Below are 13,793 nucleotides of genomic sequence, written 5' to 3' on the forward strand. Positions count from 1 at the left end.
GCATCAGTCCTTGCCAGCGGAAGCAAGATGGTCGTTTCACTGTCATGGCCTGTCCGGGCAGCTGCATCAGCCGAGACATTGTCGGTGATTCCACAGTGACTTGGCAGCCACTGAAATACAATATTATGGCCCTTTATGACAGCCTGGTGAAATAATTCTCGAATTTCTGTCACAAGTTGGTGCAAAGGACCGTACCGCAGGGCTGCTCGGAAGCTTTGCAGGGCGCATTTGAAGTCGGTAAAAATGGACCATTTTTGGGGAGAAGCTTCCATGATGTATTGAAGAGCTTCATGGATGGCTGCAAGTTCAGTAGCCGTCGAGCTCGTCACATGGGCGACACGGAATCGAATCGTGGTTGATTCTGATGGTATAACCACCGCACCTGCCGAACTCCAGGACGTCACAGTACCGTCTGTGTATACATGCTTCCTGTCATGGTGTTGTTCGTACACTAACTGCATGGAAAACTGTCTTAGAGCCAGTGGTGGTAAGTCGGCCTTTTTTCTAATGCCCGGAACATGCAGACGAATGTCCGGTGTTGCCAGGCACCACAACGGGGAGGACGGTGTGACCGCAGGCGTGTAGTGACCGGTGTGACCGCAGCCGGGTGGGATCCGAACCCACGACCTCCAGAATTCCGGTCTGGTGCGATAACCACTACGCTACCGGCGGGGCTGTTTCCCCAGCACTTTCTCGGGTATTTATGTTAAGGTATTTTTGTTTCCTGTACTTGGGGGTGCTAGCCAGCGCCACTCGGACTACTCGGGGTGAAGGGGACCTTCTTTTTAACCCCCGGGCCGTGACTCGAGTGTCTACGACATGTCGAGAGTGGTCGACCAGCATTGAACCCTCTTAAGCTCCCTTTGGCACCAAGACTGCCAGAACAGAGGCCCTCACTAAGCATGTAGCGAATGAGAAAATGGGAAATGAGATGCTCCGTGAAATAAGACAGCTTAAAAGGAGCTTAAGAGGGTTCAACGCCGGTCGACCGCTCTCGACATGTCGTAGACACTCGAGTCACGGCCCGGGGGTTGAAAAAGAAGGCCCCTTCGCCCCGAGTAGTGCGAGTGGCGCTAGCTACCACCCCCAAGTGCAGGAAACAAAAATACCTTAACATAAATACCCGACAAAGTGCTAGGGAAACAGCACCGCCGGTAGCGTAGTGGTTATCGCACCAGACTGGTATTCTGGAGGTCTGGGTTCGGATCCCACCCGGCGGGCATTTTTTCACCACTTTCTTTTCGACTCAAAAAATTCTTCATCTCTTTCTGTGACCCACCACAACCTCCCCTTTGCTTTCCAAGGTTTTCTTGACTACCAACCCTTATTTTCTGTCTTATTTCACGGAGCCCCTCATTTCCCATTTTCTGATTCGCTATATATACGTATATATTTTTTTATTTATACATATTTATTTATATTTATATATATATGATCGTGTTTTGACCCTTGATCTGTAGCCGGTAAATTCTATCTTCTGCCTAAAAATTACAAGGCGAACTACGCAGGGCGCCCTATTGTTTCTCGCATTGGCTCTGTTACCGAAAACCTCTCTCGCGCTATCTCAATAACTTCAATTGCGACATACCGCCCCCCTTTCCCTCCTTCATTACCGATACTAATGATTTTCTCTCAGACATCTCAAAAATTGAAATTCCTGACAGCTGCCTCCTAGTCACCCTCGATGTTGCGTCCGTGTATACTAACATCCCCAATAAAGATGGCATCACTGCTGTATCGCTTGCGTATGAGCAGTAATTATCCGTGAAAGATATCGATTCTTCTACTCTTATTGTTGAACTTATTCTTATTCTTGAACACAACATTTTCTAGTATGACAGAGTTCATTACGTGCAAGTCAGCGGAACGTCAATGGGAACTCCAATCGGACTCAACTACGCCAATATCTTTATGGCTGACCTCGAATCAAACTTTCTTGACACTTAAGATTTAATGCCTGTGTAGTATAAAGTGGATATTGATGACATATTCATGATCTGGCAGCACGGTGACGCGGAACGCCTCACCTTCATGAGGCATTTACCCTAGCCCATCCTACTAATTCCCCTGCTCATTCAAATTTGGAACACAGTGTAAACTTTCTGGACGTCTTCACAAGGTCGGCTTCAAACTAAACTGTATAGAAAACCGACAGACACGCTGCAGTATTTGCACTTCAAAAGTAGCCATGTCAGACACTGTAAGACAGAATACCGTAGAGCCAAGCCCACCGTTTTCGGAGAATTTGCGCGAACCAAGCCAACTTTGACTGACACTGTCGAGAAGTCAAGACCACCATCCTAAATAAGAAACACCAAGAACAAGTTATCGACGACGCTATTGTGCGAGCCAACCTATTGGGCCGTAATAAAATCTGTCAGAAAAAAGTCCCGAACGTTAACCCGCAAATAAACCTAGTTTTAACCCACTAAGCCTCCGCTCCAAGAGCGTCAACCGTACTAAGAAAACATCACAATATCCTTATTCAAAGTGAACACTTAAAAATCATATTCCCCGAACCACCTTGCCTTGTCTTCAAGAAAATTAAAAATAGCGCAAAGGACGAGGACAAAGAAACACAGTAGACGGGACGCGAGCCGTGTTTCTGTGTTTCTTTGTCCTCGTTTTTTGCGCTCTTTTTAATTTTCTTGAACCCATGAACCAACTCGCCCAACAATCCATTTTATTAACTTGCCTTGTCTACCGGCGTAACAAGAATTTAGCGACTTTCTTACAACTCTCGTATCAGCCGACCGGAAACTACTGGTTGCATGCCTTGTAATAAACCTCGATGTAAAGTATGCCCACACATGACAACCACGCAGTGTGCCACCAGCACGGCATCAGACTACTGCGTCAATATAAACGGTAACTTTAACTGTGACTCCGCCAATGGCGTAAACCTTCTATAGTGCATTGTTTGTATGCAGCAATATCGGTCAAATCGGCCAAACTGAAACGCCCTTCCGAATACGGTTCAATAATCACCGCTCTCATAGAAAAAGTTTCCATTTTTTGCCACTGTGAAGACATGTCAACGGTCCCGGTCTTGCATTTGAACATCTTAAAGCAACAATTTTGAAATCCGAATTCAAAACCCACCCCGACCACGTGGTTCGGGAATCATCTCATTTATAGGTTTAGTACACCGACGCTTGGTGTAATAAAACTTGCGGAAAATAACGTGCTTATACACCTATTAGAATTGCCGACTACATAATTTTTATCACATTCTTTACTAATCCTAACCTTGAGTTTCCCGTCAGAATTCGGACAAACTTCCCAAATACAGCAGCTTTATTACACTAATGTGACACAACCATGCGACTTTTTCTTGGGAAGGAGGCCGCGTTCCCCCGACTACTTAGAAACGTTTAACCCTATGTTATCTATGGATCCTACCTACTTCTTGTTTAGTTGCTAGCTCTTATGCAATGGTCTTTTGTATAATGTATCTATTCTGTTGATCCGCGGGAGGCACACCAAAACACAATTTTTGTTCATGCCTGAATGGATCCGCCGAACCAGTCTCCCCACCCACTGAATACTTTATTGTATACTTTTCCCTTCCTTTAGAAACCCCGATTGTCTAGCCTTCCACACTGTCTCAACTTGCAGCCCATGCCAGGTACGTTGCGCCGTCGTGGAGCAACCTTGACAGCTGCCTTGTTAATACGACCCCTTTCTCTCTCTCTCATCCTCTCCTTTCTCTCTTTTTTTGTTGTCGTAACATGGACATAGGAGGACTGCATGCGTACTCTCCGTTTTCAAAACATCTTCCGCTCCTCACAGTTTTCTGCAAATCTATATAAGAAATGTGTTCCCAATGTTTGTGAAAGCAAAGTCATGTAACTGTATTCTGCTGAAGGCAAGTCCCGTTGACGCTGCGTAAGTAAACCTTCGGTGTTATTGTTGTTGCTGTGTATTTGACTCTTTACTTATACTATTTCTGCGCGCTTTGTGAGTTTTATCTTTCTTAGATTTATATATATATAGTGAGATAGAGAGAGAGAGAAAGAGGGGGAGGGTGAGGGAGAAATAAAACTCGCAAGATGGTAGAGCTCACAAGAGCAGATAACTTCGAATATGTAGAAACCGCAATTGTTTCCAACGTTTCAGCAAAGAGACTTGCCTTCGTCAGGGCACCCGTCACCTGGCTGGCACGTTTTATATAGGGGTACTTCCCCAGGTGAGAGGAGAGGAGCAAGTGGAATTGAGAAAACGAATTGGATTGGGAGTGTGTCGGGCGAGATATAAATAGGGAAAGAAGGTTTTGTTTGAGTCGCGAAGTGGGTAAGAGTACACCTAACCCGGGGTTTATATTCCGGGAAATTCTTGGAGAGAAAGGATGATAGGGCGTTCCTTGCCCGCTGCGCGGCCTACCGAAAGGTTCTCAGAAACGCCGGAAGCAGAACAGGTTGTGAGAGGAGTCCTTAATAAAAACTTCTGCAAGCCTCAGGTCAAAAAAAGGTAGAGAAGGGGGAGAATAACTAGGTCCAGGAAAAAAAAGGGTTGAAAAACCACACGCACACACACACACACACCAACACACAAAAGAAAAAGCAATACCCCCCAACTGAAATGGCAAGTGTTGCCAACAGCAACATTCCTGGAAGAGGCCGTCCCTGAAGCTCAAAAAAGAAAACATAAAGTTAGAGAGATGTACTGGGCACAAGACAAAGTGTATCAAACAAGACCGAAAAAAATCAAAATAAAATGGAAGTCTAGAGAAAATGTTTGAGGTATGTCTGCGCGTACGAAACTTGAAACTAAAAAATGTCAACAAAAGGATTACGGTTACCACATAAGGAGCAGTGGGAGGGGTGATTTTCTTTGGATGAGGTTCGAGCAAGACAGTGCCTAATGCTGTATTCCCTGTGAATATCGCAAGGATTCCAAGTTGCCCCTAGATGCATTTATTCCAGCAGGTTCCATGGAGTTGAATTTGTGAATTAAATATGATTCTCAGTATTTTCTGTCCCTAGGAGACTTAAAATTTCACTTAAATAAATGGAACTTAAGGTCATGAAAAATGTGGCCTGGTTGCTCGAAATGCTGTGAGGCAGCTATGCGAGATTTGCTAAGAGAAACTGCCCGGTGACCGTTAAGACGTGGGCTCATAGGTTGACTCGTTTTGCCTATATACTGTTAGTGGCACATTGAGCATTCCAACGTATATACAACGTTGGATGAAGTGCACGTAAAACTTGAATTATTCTTGTGAACATAATTGTTGGCGGTGCTTTTTACAATGCAGTCTGTCTGCACGTGAATACAAGTCTTGCGTCTGGGACGGGAGCAGCTGGCTAGGACTGGTTGCTTTGAAGGCCATGTTTTAGCATGCACTAAAATATCTGTCAGATTCCTAGTTGTCCGGTAGGTAACCCTTGGTGCTTCCGGGAATATCTTTTTAAGTCGGTCGTTAATGGCTAAGATGGAGTAGTATTTCCGCAGGATATTGTTTACGTTTAGGAAGGCGTTTGAAAATTCAGTTATCAGGGCATGCGGTCTGGCGCTTTCGTTTTGGCGCTGTTTGTTGAACACGTTATCCCATTTCAGATTAGATGCACGTTGGTACGCCTGATCGAGTGAGCTTTTGGGGTGGTTCCTGACCATAATGGTTGACTTAAGTTCGTCGTGATGCTTTACGTGGTTCCTGTCATCACTGCATACTGTTCGAAGTCTGGTGGCTTGTCCTAAAAAGATTCCTTGTTTTCAGAGTCTCGAGTGATGGCTTTTACAATATAGATGCTGTTGCCTGTCTGTTGGTTTTCTAAAGCGTGGTTTAAAGTTTACCGTTGTCTAGAATGACGGTAGTATCAAGGAAGTTCACTTCTTTTTCAGAATGCTGCCAGGAGAATTTAATAGTCGGATGCCAAGCATTGAGATTAGATATAAACGCTTGTAGAGACGCGCGACCGTCTTTCCAAATCACGAAGATGTCGTCTATGTAGCGGAGGTAAACCTGAGGTTTATGCGAAAAATATTTCAATAGGATGGGCGCCCGCCGTTATGTATCTCTTCTAACTTGCAAAGGAAGTTGGGGGGGTCCTGAACGAACTAAGGAAGAAGAGCCGGAATGTCCTATAGGTAATGATTCAGAAACCGAGATCCTTTTTGGGCTGGGGTATTGTGATTCGAAACTTTGAGTCTGCCAGGAATGTCGGCAGTATACAATGATATTTCAGGGACTTGTGGACTTTTGGGATGATGCAAAAACGTCCTGCGCTCGTATTATTCAGTTTGATGAAGTTTAAGTCAGTAGTCGTTATTAATTCTCTAGATGCAGATTTGTGAGGCTCTGAAGGATTGTTAGGCTGTACTGTTGGCTCGGATCCTTACTTAACCCTGTAATGCCCAAGGTATGATATAAGATACGCCATCTTTCGGAATTTTCTACTCGCACCTGGGCCTTTTGACCGCCAAGAAATGCCCACTAGTATCATTACTGATACCTCCCAAGCGTATTTCAAGAATCTATAGTTTGATAACGAGCCCCATTGAGTCCCAAATGCAATTTGCAAGATGGATTCCTCCGTCGTAATGGCTCCCAGTGGGTCTGCACCTACATTCAATGGTTGTATGATACACTTTTTTACCGGGTGTACGATACATTATATACCAACTTTATATGTAGGTATACATATACCTACATGTAAATTGATATACGCTACATTGTATACCTACATTTTCTATGTAGGTATATATATGCTTACTCTTTATGCGTTTATGATACACTAGGTTAATTTGAAACCCTGGGGGAAAAATGTTTTTTCTTCGCAGTTTTTTATTGTGTCAGTGACAACCTACAATGTAACAACGCATTAAAATTTTTAATCTAAGATTTTCATTGGCTGGGCATCACAGGGTTAAGGGCTCATAGTGGCAAGGGTTGTTGAGCTGCCTATAAGCTTGATCTTGGTATTTTCTCATAGGTAAAACAACTACTCTACCCCCTTTCTCGGCTGGCTTTATGACTGTGTCGGTACTGGCTACTAGCCTATTCAGGGTAACTTCTTCCGACGGATTTCGGTTCTTGTGCTTGTTTGATTGCTTAGTTGTTGTCAATAGATCTCTTGATACTGATTTTAAGTACTGATCTAAGTCTGGAGAATAATGTACATCTGGAGTCTAAGTGCCAGTTTGGTGGAGGTTGCGCTCGTTAATATCAGGTTGTTACTGTTTATCCTAAAAGAAACTCTCTAAGTATCATTCTCCGAGAAACATCAGTGAGATCTTTATGAAACTCATAATTCATCACACAGGTATTCGTTGGACAGAAAGTTAGACCTCGTTCTGGATACCTTTTTCGTCGGCAGTTAGTGTTTTGGAAATGTCAATAACGTTGCTGGGGCAGGTACCAATGGAGCTCGTTTCTTCAATAGTATTATTTTTGGGGGGAAGAGGTACTACTGCTGAAATTTCTGTATTGAGGTGGGCCGTTACATGACCTTATACTCAATAGTCCGGAATATTGAGAGCTGATGTTCCACAGTGCATGAAGTATTTCGAGAGGGAAGCTGGTCACGTCGAAGCTTAACCGCTTGCTTATTGCTAAGATCATTTTCTTTGCGATTTACAGAAATATTAAGATCTAGTTTCTCCTCCCCAGTTAGCAGAAGAGCTTCAATCTGGTCAATAAATAGGCTGAGTTGGCTGCTACAATGGTCTTTAACAATTTCTAGTAGGGAAAGTGAAGCATTATTTAGAAACCTTGCCAACTGGCAGCTAGTTCTGGAGGGAGCACACCAAGGGAACAACTAACATTTAGGCAGAGGCCTTTGGGGATCATTTTGCTTTGGAGATCCGAGGAGTACATTTTAAGATGAAGTCTGTAGTTGATTTGTTTGCGGGCTAGTTTTCAAGCTTTAAGGAAGGAGCGACATTTAGGAGTCGGAGCATCCGTTCTACTCGGTCGTAGTCATTTGTGTTTTCGAGCAGACCTCCGGTCTGGGGTGACACTTTTTTCTCAGAGTCTGTTGCTTAGGGGGCTGGTAGGGGTTATATATATATATATAATATATATATATATATATATAAATACAGGAACAAAGTTTTTCTGGACGCCGGTAGAATATACACAAAAATTGTTCCGACCACGGTAGAAAAAGAGAGCAGATTTAATACCGTTTCTGCCGAGGGACCGGCCTTCGTCAGATACAAACGAAGGCCGGTCCCTCGGCCGTAACGTTATTAAATCTGTTCTGTTTTTTTACCGTGGTAGAAACAATTTTTGTGTATATATATATATATATATATATATATATATATATATATATATATATATATATATATATATATATATATATATATATATATATATATATATATATATATATATATATATATATATATATATATATATATATATATATATATATTTATATATATATATATATATATATATATATATATTTGAAAAAAGATAGTTGAAAAAAGAAAAAACGGAGGAGTGAGAGGAAAAAAAACCAATAAATAGGAATTCGAGTGGTAGAGACTCTAGAGAAGTGCCGGAAACGCAAAAGCCTGTAGGTGGCAGATAAGGCGGTGCGGCCGAGCCCACGTTTATTTCGGTTGCGTTGACCGTGCCATGGTCAGGACGAGGCGCGTAGAAACGGGGTACCGTTCCAGACCGGGTGCCGGGTGCCGAGTGTCTTCCGTGCCAGCTGGCCAATCTGCTGATGATGATTGTGGCGCCTAAGAAGTTCCGTTGTCAAAAAGAGTCCGTGGGCAGTCAGTGGTCATGTGGCAGGGGTTGACTAACGGCATAGTCCTGGTCGTCGGCGAGGTAGCGTCCGGGATGTGGGAAACCTCTTGGGGACCAGGCTGGGAGTGGAAGATTGAACGAGTTGGTGTAGGGTGCAGCAGCCCAGGAGAAAAAGGGGCGTGAGCCGCGGCCATGGTGTAGAAGAAATGGCAATACTCAGAGAATTGGCGCTGCACGAGCATGCTCTGGCGATGCGTGCACATCGTCGTTTGGCAGCCGGTTCGACGAGGCTGACGGCCTTGGCGTGGTATTGTCGAGCGCGGTTTCGGGCCTAGCATCGTTGCGGAGGTTCGTAGTGCGTCCGTGGTATGACGACTCTGCTGAGCTCGACAACAGAAAGACACCCGAATGCCGGAGCGCCGACGAGTATTTGCATGAATCCGAAGTCACCATCGACCGGACACGAGCCAAGGGCGTTGGGCAAGGCGCCAGTGACGGCTTGGGGGCATGCACTGATGGAGCCCCTGCGACGAAACTCGCCTTGACGACTGTTGCTTAGAGCGTCGGTGGCGACGTCGGCGGCGCCGAATAACAGATTTTGTCTGGTCGGGCGATTGTGCGGCCCCCATCTGGCCATCCTGCACGTCGCGGTTTACGGGGCGCTCTTGGGGCACGTGATGTAGAGCAGTGGCCGCGGCTGTGTTGTTGGTGTCCGTGGACAGGGCCACGATGTACGATTCACCCTAGTCAGGCTGCGATTGCAGTGGAGCTGGGCGTTGCGTCAACGTCGTCGTGCACTTCATGTGCAACGCTGGTGAAGCAGGAGACGAGGTTCGGGAAGATAGCACGGTCACGCAGCCAAGGCGCTCACCGGAGCCCTCGCCTGGAGTAGAAGAAGCGGTCGAGGCGAGCTGTGGCAAGTGGGTTTGTGCAGCAGACGCAACAACGTGTGGGACTGCGCTAAGGTGTTGCGCCGAGTTGGCTAAGTGAAACGCCAATTCGAAAGTGCCGCAAGTCGTTGTCGGGGCTCGCGATTGTATGGTCAGGCGAGGGTGGACCTGCCGGCGACGTGTAATCCACGGATGCCGTTGGATGGCGTGGTGGTGTGGACAAAGGCGTTCCTCTACCGTAGTGGTTTAGGACAGCGGCCTTCAAGTCGTCATACGCACCGGGTCCTGGGGTCGGCAGCTGGATTTGCTCAACGAGGTCAGCAGGTAGCTTCTGTAGTGTCACCAGGTACCTGATTTCCAGGGAGCAGAGGCCATTTACATAAAAATGGCTCTCCAAGATGACGAACCTTACAGCGTGGTTTGAGATGGAATCAAACGGGATAACCAAGGAAAGGTCTAGGAGGGCGGGTAACGCTCTTCGCGTGCCGTCGTCCGCGTTGTGCATGTGGAAGCAGCGTTACGAAGCCATGGCGAAGCCGCTTGTCGGGTCACCCAATTGTAGGCGGCAGATGAGGCGGTGCTGCCGAGCCCACGTTTATTTCAGTTGCATTGGCCGTGCCATGGTCAGGACGATGCGGGTAGAAACGGGTACCGTTCGAGACCGGGTGCCGGGTGCGGAGTGTCTTGCGTGCCAGCTGGCCAATCTGCTGATGACGATGGTGGCGCCTAAGAAGATGATGATGGTGGCGCTACAAGCCAAACAGCATCCCGACACGGGGTTGTGGAGGAAAGGAGAGCAGATAATATACAAGCAGCCGCTAGCCGTCACCATGCAAATGCGCAGACCCGCAAAAGGATCGAATTTCTGTTGGTTTAAAGCGAGTAACCGGCCATATGTTCGGAAAGAGCGAACAAAGCATTTTAGAGCCCATTTATGGGCCCGTTCCGGGAGCTGAGCCATTTACAGGACATTTTGTGGTCATGCAGAAGGCAAGAGGAAATAGACCGCGCCTATTGCGCTGTTTCCCCGACGCACTAACGCCTTCCCAGAACGGGATGCTAGGCCGAGATTTAGTGTCTTTGTTACGAGCTGCCCCTCGGAAGCTCAGCGATAACCCGTCGGTCATCGGTGTCTCCGCTCCGCCGGAGGTCGGAGGGGGGGGGGGGGGGGGTATGGGCGGGCGTGCGGGGCGACAACCCAAACCAGACCATGGCTGCCCAAGGGGATGGAGAGGAAAAAGGAGAAAATATACTGCCATGGTTCCGTAGCCGGCTTAAAGGACGACTGTAGATGCAAGGGGGGGGGGGATAGATGTGCAAGGCGTTAAAAACTGTAACCAGTCGGCGGGGGCTAATCGTGATAACAACGGCAAAGATATGTACCCTTCGGCACTAACGCAGACCCCAGAATTGGATTGCTCATTTTACGAGTTAAGTGCAATATCCAAATGTTCAGATATACTGATCAATTTTTCAGCAAATGTTTTGGGGAAAAGTTAAACAGAAGTTATTGCTGATACAGCCCCATCACCAGGCAACATTACATAAATTGTAGGATTGTGACGGCGAACTAGAAAAGGATTCCAAAGTTATGGCGCAATATTATAACAGAGAAAGTAGAAATGTAAAAACAAGAAGAAGGATAGGAGAAAACACGAAGAACGGTGAAAAGGAGAGAAGGAAGGAAAACGAAAACAAAAGCGGAAAAACATGACCAAAGTTGAACGGAAGGAAAACGCTCAGAAAAGGTGGGAAAAAGCCACTCAATAAATGCTCACCCGCACATGTGATTTCGAAAGTCCGGTTCCGGCTACATACACATTGCCACTGATACGGTTAGGGAGATGACAACGTTTTAATGGCTGCAACTGGGCATGGGTCCTCATTTATACCTTTTTTGATTGCCTTGAATCGATATATCAGGTATCGTTCACGTGTGTTCTCGTTCCCGGTTTGACTTGAACCCCGTTTCTAAGAGCGTGACGCTTAGTTTATTGAAAGAATGATTTGGGAGGCTCAAGATTTTGGTGAGGGGCAAGGTTGGGTGCGTTTTTGCCTGCGCTTTGTGATTATTGAACCGGATCCTGAAGGAGGTCCCTGTTTGCCGCATATATTGCATTCCACCTATATTGCATTCAAGCAACTAAATCACATTGGAAGTGATTTAGTCAAGTTCCCGCACATTTCAAGTTCCCGCACACGTCAAGTTCCCGCACATTTCAAGGAATGCTCTAAGTTAGAGCTTCGAGCACTGCTTGTCTGCAATATTTTCTTGCAGAGAAGGCACGGTGGTTTCAGGCATGGCCGGCATTCATTACGCGGGGATAATGAATGTGTTGTTCACTTCACGAGTGTGTCTTTGAGGTTCCGGGATCATCGGTAGACGACACCTCGAGCGGAGGGAAACGCCCGTTTGAGGCGTTCACTTTCTTCGGGATTGCTGTAGTGCTGCTTCAAGATGTTATTTGCGTTTAGAAAGTTGGCTCTATACGGTAAGCATGGGTTTGTTCGTTGGAGGTCATGTGGCGGGGAACGGTTCGCAGTTACGTCCACGCGGTTGAGTACTTCGACATTTTATGGCGTCATCAGTTACACGTGCTGGGTGCCGTTGCTCCTTCAGCATAGTTTTTAAATTTTTGGCGATGCAGTGAAATCGCCCGCTATCGAGAAGACTCGTTTGAAACGGTGGGCCTGGCGAGCAGTTTCGTTTCAAACGTTGCGCCTGGTTCATAGCCAGGCCCGCCGTCTCAGTCTCACTGTGGCACGGACTCACGTGACCCTATTTCCCGAGTCTACCCAATGTTTCCCGAAACGATTTCTGTCAGCAGTAACAGAAATACACAAAAACAAAAATAGGCACAGAGACGGAGGCAACATCAAACAAAAGCTGCATAAAACATGACAAGCCCATTCGTTTGAACAGAAAACTAAGTGTAATGATAGCCCACACCGGGCAATACGAAACTGACTCACAGGACAGACACACTGATGCGGCCTAGGCACGTTTATGGATAGGCCACACACTATGACACACCCCCACCTATTGTATTTCCGAGACCCCTGTGTAGCAGTTGTCGGCAGAGCTTATCCGTTATCCTAATACACCTTCCATTACAAGTCATTCTATACAACAAGACGCAACAACGTCCCGGAACTTTTTATATTAGAGCGTTTTCAATTATGTCACAATCAGTTTTTATTATTTTTTATGAGGCGAAGCTCGGACGGAGCACTGGATGAAGCCTGATGATGTAGTTTGTGGTATTTTATTTTGTTTCTTTGCATTGTTATTTGCCCTACTGCCGACGGACCCTGATTTGCCAGTCCTTCAAGGCGATCCCCCCTATCTCGGTAGCCTGATGTGGTTGAGATTTCATACCTTGCAAGCTGTGAGGCTCCAGTAGAGATTGAAACTGATCTCGAGATCGGCCGTGAGGATTTGAGCAAGAAGCTTCATGGTTTGCTGTAATTGTGCACTTCAACACGTTGTTTCGTGTTCCTTCTTTTCTGGCAATATATGACTCTCCAGTACTGGTCTCCAGAAACTTTAAGGTGAGAAACACAGGACGTGAGGCTAGGGGTTCTCCTTTTTTGGGGCAATTCAGCGAGAAACTAGTGTCGTTCCTAGGCTTTTGGAAACTGAGGGCTGGAAGACGTGGAAATGACACTTAGGTGCGGCACATTTCAATGAGTGCCTTTGTTTAGAAGTTTTACGATTTCCCCTACGTCATACATAAAACCAGTACTCTTCACTGACGTTACCCTGCTGCTCGGTGAGGTCCCGGAGCTCCAAGCTAGCTTTGTAGACAGACAGTAATCCCGCCGGCAGGAGCTTCACCATGGGTCCAACGGCCACCGTTCGAGGGTTCTACACGCCTCTTGTAAAAATATCGCCGTGGTTGTTTGCAGGTTATGTATGGGGACTGAGGGTCTTCGGTGTCGCCAATACCGTCACCTTGAACACGCAAGGGGCCCTGTGCAGGGAACACACTTTGTCAAACAACCCTTGCTTGTGGGGCGAAGTCATGATAAGTGAAGTTATTCCATTCGTGATCCCGTTGTAAATGTAAGTTTTGTGGTACCCCAGCCGCCAGTGCGGAAGAACTTTTAGTAGTTGGCTCATTTGCGTGAATGATGAATAAAGACCCAGCATCGAGAATATGCTAAAGGGGCCGGTGCAGGCATTGTTGAAAAAT

The 13,793-nt window shown here is 46.3% G+C and overlaps 1 non-coding gene across 1 annotated transcript; it reads right to left on the bottom strand.

Annotated features, from left to right (window-relative positions):
* Nucleotides 1-596: 596 nt before the first annotated feature.
* Nucleotides 597-672, bottom strand: Trnas-gga (transfer RNA serine (anticodon GGA)). The gene has a single exon. It is a non-coding gene; the product is annotated as a tRNA-Ser (tRNA).
* Nucleotides 673-13,793: the final 13,121 nt, after the last annotated feature.

Source organism: Haemaphysalis longicornis, unplaced genomic scaffold (assembly GCF_048455015.1).
Source record: "Haemaphysalis longicornis isolate Haplotype H1 unplaced genomic scaffold, Haemaphysalis longicornis Haplotype H1 scaffold_2, whole genome shotgun sequence".
Classification (NCBI taxonomy): Eukaryota; Metazoa; Arthropoda; class Arachnida; order Ixodida; family Ixodidae; genus Haemaphysalis; species Haemaphysalis longicornis.